Here is a 10,835-nt window from a genome sequence, read left to right as displayed (position 1 = left end):
ATTTTTCTCTTTGACACTTAAGATATTACCAGCATCACCGAGATAGTCTTTATATTTCCTTGGATGCTGGAAATTCAAACATGTTATCAGGTTGCATGTTGTGTATTTATTTCCTTAATTTTGTCAGGTGCTAAATGAGCATTTTTCCCCCAAAGCATGAGCTCGAGTTTATTACTCTATATCTATATACAAGTATATAGTATACAATATTATTGTAAATACTCTATATATTCATTTATCTGTGTATATATTCTATAAATGATTATATTATTATAATTATTATATCATATAGTTATATAATTATTACATATCATATTATATATGGATATATATTATATATATCCCTGGAGATATTATCTAATCATTTTTATATTTTCTTTAATTTTATTTGTCTCTACCTTTTCTCCATCTTGTGATATTTTCAAATACACTTTTTTTAAAGAATAGTTTAGATATAAATTATTTGACAAAGTTAGTACAGAATTACTATATATCCTACACCCAGTTTCTTCTCTTGTTAAGATCTTATCTTACTATGATATATTCAATATTAATGAAATAATGTTGATGCATTATGATCAGCTAGAGTTCACACCTTATTCCTATATCCTTAATTTTTAACCAATATATATATTTTTTATTTTCTAGAACTCCATCCAGAATACTGTATTACCTTTAGTCATCATACTATGTCATACGAATCACCTTAGTTTTAGTTTTGACAGTTTCTCAGCTTTTTTTTTTTTTAAGATTTTATTTATTAATTTACTTGAGAGAAAGAGAGAGAGCACAAATAGAGGGAGGGACAGAGGGAGAGGGAGAAGCAGGTTGCCCACTGAGCAAGTAGTCCAATATGGGGCTCAATCCCAGGTCCCTGGGATCATGACCTGAGCTGAAGGCAGACACTTAATTGATTGAGCCCCCAGGTGCCCCCCAACTTTTCTAATTTTAAAGAACTTTGACAGTTTTGATGAGTATTAATCAGGCATTTTATAGAATTTCCCTCAATTCAGGTTTATCTGAAGTCTTTCTAATAGTTAGACAGTGGTTTGAGGTTTTTATGAGGAAGACAGAGTAAAAGAGCCATTCTCATCAAATACTATCCAGAATACAAATTATGGACATGACTTGTGATTTTGATGTTGACCTTGCCCACCTAGCGAGGTAATATTTATCAGGATGTCTACTGTAAAGTTACTCATTATTCACTCTTTCCATCCATCCAGTGCTCTTTGGGAGGAAGTCATTATGTGCTTCACACAAATAAGTGGGGAGTTGCTCTTTACTTTCTTGAGAGGAAAGTATATATATAAATTATTTGGAACTTTTTATAAAGATTTTATTTATATTTTTATGAGAGACACAGAGAGAGAGAGGCAGAGACATAGGCAGAGGGAGAAGCAGGCTCCATAAAGGAAGCCCAATGTGAAACTCAATCCTTGGTCTCCGGGATCACGTCCTGAGCCAAAGGCAGATGCTCAACCGCTGAGCCACCCAGGCATCCCTTATTTGGAATTCTGAATGGGAGTTTTGTTTATCCATTCTCATTTATTAACTTCTTAGTCGTTTATATCTGTATGGACTTGTAGATACTAATTTTAATTTAGTTTATAAGTATTGCTTATAAAGTATCAGTATTACTTTATTTATCATGTCACTTAAATTCTTCTAGCTTTGGCCTTTGGAATCTCTTTACATTTGACCCTGTGTCCCTTTGATATACATACCAGTTTGTATTTTTTTTTTTTTAATCACATCCTTACTTTCAGGCATACGGGATCCTCCAGACTCAGCTTGTGAATTCCCTGGCCCAATCTTAGAATATGTAATTTCTCCAGGGATCCCTGGTTCCTTTTACTGGACAATAGTATTTGAAAATAAGATCTATGTATCTGAGTGTTAGGTGTACTTGTTCTTAAAGTGTCATTGCTTTTAGGCTCTGTTAGCTCAGCAGTTAGAAATATATGTGTGTGGGAGAAGGTATACCTTTCATAATTATTCATCTATATGTATATTGAGTTAAACATGAGTTCATACTCATGTGTGCAACTCTAGTCCACCACCACATGGCTCATTATAGCCTCCCCAACCCTGCCTATCTGTAACTTTTCTCTCCAACAGTGAGAAAGCTAGCTTTCACCATGCACCATCCACTTATTTATTTGTTCAATCCCAGTAAACAAGTGTAGTTGCTTCAGATCTGGTTACTTGCCTCACTGAGAAACAACTTGGCTAACTAGAGTACACTGCTTATCTTTTTTTTTTTTTATACTGCTTATCTAAGATGATTTTGGCTTTAGTCTTACAGTTTCTACTCTTTTCCAAAATTGCTTATTAGGTCAGTAACATTTCCCCTCACTTCTTCCATGAAATTGTTTAATAGTTAAAATATAGTTTTGAGGCGTTTGTCCATTTGTATTCTATTGTGGGATCACTTACCTTCATAATTCATTTTTTTAAAAAATTCTATACACTAAGTTTCACTCATTTTGCTGTATCTTTCTATGGGTTTTGACAGATGCATACTGTCATGTACTCACCATTACAGTATCATACAAAATAGCTTTATAGCTCTAAAATATGTTCTGTTTCACTATTCAGAGAATTATAACTACTTGAGGAGAGTGTTTTGAGGGATATCTACATCCATTCTGAATTCTTTAGGGGGCATTAGGCTGCTGGCTTTCATATCTAGCTCACTGTAAAGCTAACCATTAGTTTTCAAAGCTCCCACAAAGCTGGGAAGAGGTAACGGTAACAGTGCAAGTTAAAATGCCAGAAACTTGTCATTTATACTGAGACTTAAATATATTTCTTGAATAAATTATCAGATTTTTCTAAGCCTTTCATTAATTACCGGGGTGTGGGGGGGAAATAAACAAACAAAACTTAGACAAATTTTCAGGGATTCACATTGCTTTTATAGAAGATCAGATTTTCTGAGGTCCTTATTATACCATTAAGGAAGTGATTCCTTTCCATCTCCTGTTAGATAGATACTTAAATTGTTTCCCATGACTTACAATATGATAAGGAAACATTGGATGCTATTTCACTTTTATTTGAAATGGAATTTTGGCTCAAAACAAATATAATTTGTGCGTAAAAAGGAATGAAGTGCTGATATGACAACATTGATAAACTTTGAAAATATTCTAAGTGAAAAAAACTAACACAAAAAGCACATATTAGATGATCCTATTTATATGAGATAGTCTGGATAGACTGAATAGATAGGATGAAAATTAGTAGTACTTGATGAAAAGAGAATATAGCAATGTAGCTAGAGAACAATAAAACTGGAAGAATGGGATAGATTAAATTGAAGAAAGGGCCTAGATCATGCAGCTCCTTAATACTATTGGTGAGGTGCAATGGGAAAGCCATTAAGAGTTTTAAGAGAGAATTCATATATTAAATGTGATGAATTGGGGGTTCTGAAACAGAAGAGGCTGCACAAGAAATTAGAAGTGTATTATCATTGAGGCTAGAGATGATAGGGACTTGAGGTATGTTAGTAGTAGTAAAGTTGAAGATAAGCAAATGCATTTGAGATATGATTTGGAATTTTCTAGAAATGTCAAGATTTGTTTATGTGCAAGTTCAGGACAAGATAAATAAAAGTCAAGATCACTGAATTGTAAAACTTGGTAAATACTAATAACTTTATCTGAGAGAAGTCTGCTAACAGATATGGGTGGTAGAGGTAGTAAACAAACATCCATTTGAACTTATGCTTGAAATGCCTATGCCTATCTAAATGGAGGTGTCAAAAATATATTGTTTAAAGACCCAGTACTGAATCTTGAACCCTCCAACACCTAGAGGGGTTGAGAGTAGGGGGATCCATTAAGGAAAAAAAAAATAGAAAGAATTAATAGAGCATCCAATGACTTCAAGGTGAAATCAGAAATTATTTCAAAGCACAACAGGGAATCACTTATGTTGACAGCAAGTGAGTAGACCGACAAAATGTTCAGATAAAATGTTCTGGATATTGAAAATATTGTGATAGGAATGGAAAGAAAAAAATCAATAGCGATGAAGACAGGAAGCACAATGGAATTAATTGAAAATTTATTTATTTTTAACATTTAAATTACAGTATTTTAAAACAGAGAATACCATTAGATTCAATTAGATTAAATTCAATAAGTATAATCAGAGGAAAACAAATCAATCCAAGAAAATCCATTCTATATTAAGTTTAGTGGACTAAGAGCAATTGCTTGAAATTAAATATCAAATATTGATAATCGGGATCCCTGGGTGGCGCAGCGGTTTGGCGCCTGCCTTTGTCCCAGGGCACGATCCTGGAGACCCGGGATCGAATCCCACATCGGGCTCCCGGTGCATGGGGCCTGCTTCTCCCTCTGCCTGTGTCTCTGCCTCTCTCTCTCTCTCTCTCTCTCTGTGACTATCATAAAAAAAAAACAAAAAAACAAAAAAAACAAAAACAAATATTGATAGTCAAGTAAGAAGTTCTGAAATACTTGAAGGTGCTTGAGACCCATGTTTCCCTCAAGTAGTAATATAGATTTCCCCTTAAATCTTCAACCAGTTAACTGTTCATAATCATTTACACACTTGAGATAAATTACAAAGGTTAATAATGTATAGCAACTTAAAGTTACAAAGCCAAAGAATAATAGAATAAATTGCTCCTACAAAATATGAAGGAATCTTAAATTTTTCTACCTCAAATCTCAACAAGTATTGTAGAAATAGATATCAATTATTCTTTGTGTTATTTCTTCTCTTTTTTTTATTTTTTTTATTTTTTATTTTTTTTTGTTTTTTTTTTTGTTATTTCTTCTCAAAAAAGATATCTGTAATGTGTGAAATTGACCGTTTCTCTTCCCATTTAGTTTAATAATAATAATTACTATTATTATTATTATTTTATATCTTTTTAAACCACAGATACAGAGAATTAATCAATCTATATGTGGCACAATCAATCTATATGTGGCACAATATGTGCACAACCTCTCATTTATTTTATTTTTCGATTTATTCATTCCATTTTATTTCCATTCACTACTTCCATTCCCTACTTGCAGCATAGGAAAGCATATTAATGTATTTGAATGTATCAACTTGTGTGTTCTTGTAAGATGCATCATTTTTTATATCGTTTTAGATTTTAATATACAAAATAAAATAATAATGTGATATGGACTTTACTCTCTAATTTTGTTCATTAAGCACCATGATTTTAAGCTCTACTCATGTTTACAACTGCTCACCTTATATGTTGCTATTAAATGCCAGATCATCCAAGAGTGTGTATCTACCAAAGGCTAATTTATTTCACTTCTGATGAGTATCTCCATTGCTTCTACAACTACCCAATCAACAAATAGAACAACAGTGAGTATTCTAGTCCATTTTCCTTTAGAGACTTATGTAAGACTTTATTTTGGATATTTACCTGGAAGGAATGCTGGCATATATAATGAATATATTTAATTTTACTTATTAATTCTTTTCTCCAGAATATCTGCATCAGTCTACACTCATTTCATCAAACGATGGGGATTCGGTATTGTATATTTTCAACAAAATTATTTACTTTATGAAATTTTATTTTTTTACCATTCTGATATATATTAAAGCTTCTGTAATTTATACAAAAAAGCTAGCTTTTCCCTGACAGTAAGTGAAGTATGTGTATTCAAAATTTAGTCAGAAAAAACCTCACAACCTTCAGCATGGATACTAAAAGCCATTTAGTAGCCACATATTCTACTGAAAAAATATTAATTAGATTTTAAAAGGATCCAAAACATATGTAATAATTTATTGAGCACTTAAAATGAATCCGGCATTATTTTATATGCTGAAAATAGTAGTGATAACAGCAATTGAAACAAATAAACCAAACAAAAACTTTTCATGAACCTTGTAACAATGAACATTTATATTCTCATGAGTCTACCCATCATCTGGGTAGCTTTTCCAATTTTGGCTGGACTCAGGCATGTGTCTGCATTTGGCAGTGGATCAAATAAGCAATTCTGGTAAATCTGGGGTTTTTGTTTTTGTTTTCACACATTTGGGGCTTGGCTAGCTGTAGGCTGGTCTAGAATGTCCTTGGCTGGGACAGATAGGTTCTTCTCCAAATGATCTCTATTTTCCATCAGCCTAGATTAATTTCTTCTCATAAGGGAGGCAGGTACCCAAGAGAGATCAAAGAAATGGGCAAGGCATGTAGGGCATAACCTCAAAAGTTGCAAACCATAACTCCATACACATTTTATTATTATTTTTATTTATTTTTAAGATTATTTATTTATTTATTCATAGAGAGAAAGAGAGAGAGGCAGAGACACAGGCAGAGAGAGAAGCAGGATCCATGCAGGGAGCCTGACGCGGGACTCGATCTCAAGTCTCCAGGATCACACCCCAGGCTGCAGGCGACACTAAACCGCTGCGCCACCGGGGCTGCCCCCATACACATTTTATTAAGCAAAAGGAAATCAAATACTAGTCCAGATGCAAGGCATAGAGAAGTAGGTTTTATTAAAGAGAGAAGCTGCAGAGTCACATTGCAAAAAGCATGGATACAAGGTTGGATGACAAACTGGGATCATTTTGCAATCAAAACACAAACACAAGTATACTTTCAATATGTGTGAAAGACCATGGTATATGCTATGGAGAACAGTAAGAAAAGAGTTCAAAAGGTAACAGACACCTACCTAATGGCACAGATTTGTGTGCTACTGTGATACATTAGGCTTTTAACTGGAGTGAAAAGGAAAACTACTGGAAGATTTTGAACAAAAGAGTGATATCTACGTGGAGATAAGGACGCAATTAAAAACACAAATCTGGAGTTCAAAGGAAAGGTCCTAACTGGGAATATATGCATATGATATTATCTGCTAAAATTATAAATTGCATTTTCATTAATATTAAATATAAATTTAATAAATTTCATTAAATTATATTATTATAGTAGGTCATCAGATAATACTGAATTCTGATTTCTGTAAAAATATGTCAGAAATTTATAAATGTATCATTTACAAATATTATACACATGGTTTCTATATCTATACCCAAGTTTAGCATAGGAAATAAGCTTAATTATTTGATTTTCCCATGCCACAAATCAGTGCCTATAAGAAACCAACAAATTTTAATTTAGGTCCCTTTTTGCTGTGTCATCATATAATTTATTTGAGTGTTGCCTCTTTGGTCTTTCCATGGCTTTCCTTCAGAGCTGGACCACTTTTCATCTACATGAATGTTAAAGGCACCAACCAATGAAGTGTTTTATTTTTAGTAAAAGGAGACATATATATATAAATAATTAAATAAATGCATACAATTGAGGGACAGTAAATGTGGAACTTAAAAGAAAAAAACAACATGGCTCATTTCCAATGGAAAAGGTATATAGTTGTGGTCTTTCTATATTTCTGGGAAGCTAATACAATTGGCCCAACTATGAGAAATTCCAATTAACTAGACATCTGTTGAAAACACAGCAGAACAGCGCACAATCTGTTTCAAATATTTTTGCATAGTGTAGCTGACAGACAGTTTAATAAAACAAATAATACGGGGAATACGTTTAGTACTTTACTGACAAGTATAAGTAGTTGATACTTGTAAGGAAATGCAATTCAGATAATCAATCACAAACAAGTAGATTATAGGAATTCAGCGCAGAATTTTTTTTTTTTTTTATGATAGGCACACAGTGAGAGAGAGAGAGAGAGGCAGAGACATAGGCAGAGGGAGAAGCAGGCCCCATGCACCGGGAGCCCGACATGGGATTCGATCCTGGGTCTCCAGGATCGCGCCCTGGATCAAAGGCAGTCAGCGCAGAATTTTAAGGAAAAAGCACAGAAAATTAAATAATGAACTTCAGGAAATTATAGTATTCTGCTAAAAACAAAAATAAAGATTTACTTGGCACACAATATGAGTTGCAAAGAATGAATCAACGTGATTAAAAATAGGTAAAGAAAGTAAAGATAATATAGAAAGAATATATACATTCGTAAGAGAAAATATATGTGTGTGTGTGTATAGTGAAGGCCTATCCTTTCTTTTCCTCCTGTTTTATGTCTTACCAACAGGTATGAATGGTACATACATGAATGAAATATATTCTCATCAGTCCCCAGAAAAACATCTCTTTAAGATGTTCAACTCCTCCATGAAACTGGACAGTTTTTATAAAGTTTATCAGGATTTATATTTGAATTTCGGATCTATTTTACCAAAATTTACATTTTAAACATCACTATTCTTCTTCCTCTTTTTGTGGATGAAATTTATTTTCTCATCACCTATTTAATTTGACCTGTCATTCTCCATCATTTAAACCCTCTACTTTATCTTCATAATCTTCATTTTATAGACTAAATTCCTTTCTTCAAGGATATCCCATTTATTAAAATATCTACTGACATAAATAACTCTCGATATGCCATTAGTACACAAATCACAAACTGGCGAGGAGTAGTTTGAAATAAGGATGCTGACAGATTTGATTCATCTACACAGTTTTCCTATTTTATTAAAGCAAATCTATAAAGATTGATAGATTTTCTGTGTTAATAACAAATGTGACAGTACTTGGAGAAAAATACCTACATGACAAATGTAATCTAGCCTGACTTCAGTGTTTAATATTGGGTGCTGTACATTTGCAAGCTTCACTTTCCCTCTTCCCTTCCCGGCCCACTTTGGACAGGAGGAGAGCAAATTCAACCTCCTCCCTCAATTGCTGTGAGGTTCAAACCCCAGAAACAAATGGGAGACCTTGCCCACAACTGGAAACGTTGTCTCCAGCCTGGCACTCTCACATCAAGAAAAGCCCCAAGCCAATCTCCTTTTCCTGCTCTCACAGACCTTTTCAGATCCACTCAGGAGGTTTTCTCTGCTCTCTCCCCAAACTCTTATTTTGCTAGTAATACATTTTTCCATTCCTTTTTGTGTGTGTCTGGCTGGCATCATCATTTTTTACATGCAAACCAGATTTTGAGTGGGTTCCATCCTGCCTCTGCAGAATGTTCTAAAGAGCAAGCAAGGATCTGCAGAAACTAGGACAGTGCTCCCTCAGTGTGATACGTGCATGTGTGCTTCTGAGTCTTCTCATTTATTATCATGTGCTGATCTTCAATGGATATTGAATTTTGCAGCAGACTGCCTTAAAACACATGGTAGGTAACTTTTAAAATATCTTTTGTATTATATCTGCCATGATTTATTGAAAATGATCCATGTATTTTCTAATGATATCAAATAGAACCATGATTATTAACCAAAAAGTAGTGTGTGTGGGAGAGGATAGTGGTAGTTATTAAAATGAAGAGAAGTTTGTTCCCTAAAAAGACAATGATGTGATTGGTATTTTTCTTGTGGAAAAACTTTGAAGGCTCTAGCTTATTTTTTTTTCCTTTAAAAAAAAGCCTAGCTCACTGAGAAAGACCCAGTTTAGGTGTTATACAATATTTTAATTCGTAATTATTAGAATGACAAATTTTAAAACATTTTAAAAAATTACCGTAATTAAAAAAAAAACATTATTTGGTATTTCAGTTCTGCAAAAGAACTAGAAATTCAGAGAAGCACATAATTCCAAAGCCAGGAGAGAGTAACCCAATATTCTGGTATTTTGAAGTGGTCTAGAAAAGCAAGATATTTAAAATATTGAATCAGTTTAAGCTCCAAGTAAATTTCTGGAGGAAAACAATAGAAATTTCAGCATTACCTAATTATTCAGTTATTGAAAATATTTGCTCTTTATGAATTGTGGTTGATTTGTTTTATCCCTTGACAAAGGTGGGATGAAAAAAGAAAGTAATTACAAAGGAAAAAATATTTGTATAAGAGCAGAATAAAATATGGAACAAATAAAAGATGTTGTGAAAACCAAAAAAAAATTATTCATTATGGAATGACTCAATTAATTAATACCTAAAAAGGGCACACAGAAGGTACCTGGCTCATAGTAAACATTTGGTGTTGCCTAATACAATTGGCATTGTTATCGCTGTTACTGTAATAAGAAAGGGACAGGCGTCAGAAACTTATTGTTCTAGTCATATTGTTCAGTTAGATTTCAGTGGTGAGGATTGTCTTGGACATTTTCTGGACTTGCATTTATTTATCTGTTATACATATTTATTTAAATAAGTGAGGTTTTATTTATTTATTTATTTATTTATTTATTACTTTTTTAATAGGTGGGGTTTTAAAGATGATTAATAATTCTAATTCCTTTTTTAAAAGTTGTTTACCAGCAAATGGGTCTTATGATAATTATCAGTTACTTGTTAACGTTCACTCTTCTTCCTCTTTTTTTCACTTTAATTAAAGTGCATCCTTAGTTCTTAGATGGTAGAATGGCTTTGATAATTCTGCTGGAACTCCTTTCTGGAGGTAGTTAACAAATAAATCAAGGAAGCATACATTTCTTGCCCATGACCTCATGTCATTGGAATCCAGACTAACTATCTCTGCTCTTTTCTTTTTCTCTTTTTCCTTTTCTAGTACTTTGGAGTTTTTTGCTTGTTTTTAGGTTCTAGATATTATTGAGATTGTCAAGTATTAGTCTTTTTCTGACTTATTTCACTAAGCATGCCTTGAAGTTCCATCCATGTTGTAGCAAATAGCAGGATTTCCTTCTATTTTATAGGTGAATAGCATTGTATTGTAAACCTCTGCCTTTAAATGCCTTGTAATCCAGAAGTTAATTTAAATAATCTTTAATTTAATTTTTTTAAAGATTTTATTTATTTATTCATGAGAGACATGGAGAGACACAGGCAGAAGGAGAAGCAGGCTCCATGCAGGGAGCCTGATGTGGG

At 33.2% G+C, this 10,835-nt stretch overlaps 1 long non-coding RNA gene across 1 annotated transcript in view; it reads left to right on the top strand.

The window, feature by feature from the left end:
* The first annotated feature begins 8,744 nt into the window (after positions 1-8,744).
* The window catches only part of LOC112923773 (uncharacterized), an 80,677-nt gene continuing 78,586 nt past the window's right edge, over positions 8,745-10,835 (top strand). The window contains exon 1 of the long non-coding RNA XR_003235758.2: positions 8,745-9,185. This is a non-coding gene — a long non-coding RNA (uncharacterized lncRNA). The remainder of the gene's footprint in view (positions 9,186-10,835) is intronic.

This window comes from Vulpes vulpes, chromosome 6, assembly GCF_048418805.1.
Source record: "Vulpes vulpes isolate BD-2025 chromosome 6, VulVul3, whole genome shotgun sequence".
Classification (NCBI taxonomy): domain Eukaryota; kingdom Metazoa; phylum Chordata; class Mammalia; order Carnivora; family Canidae; genus Vulpes; species Vulpes vulpes.
Note: the sequence above shows the minus strand (reverse complement) of the source record. Positions and strands in the feature narration are given on the sequence as shown.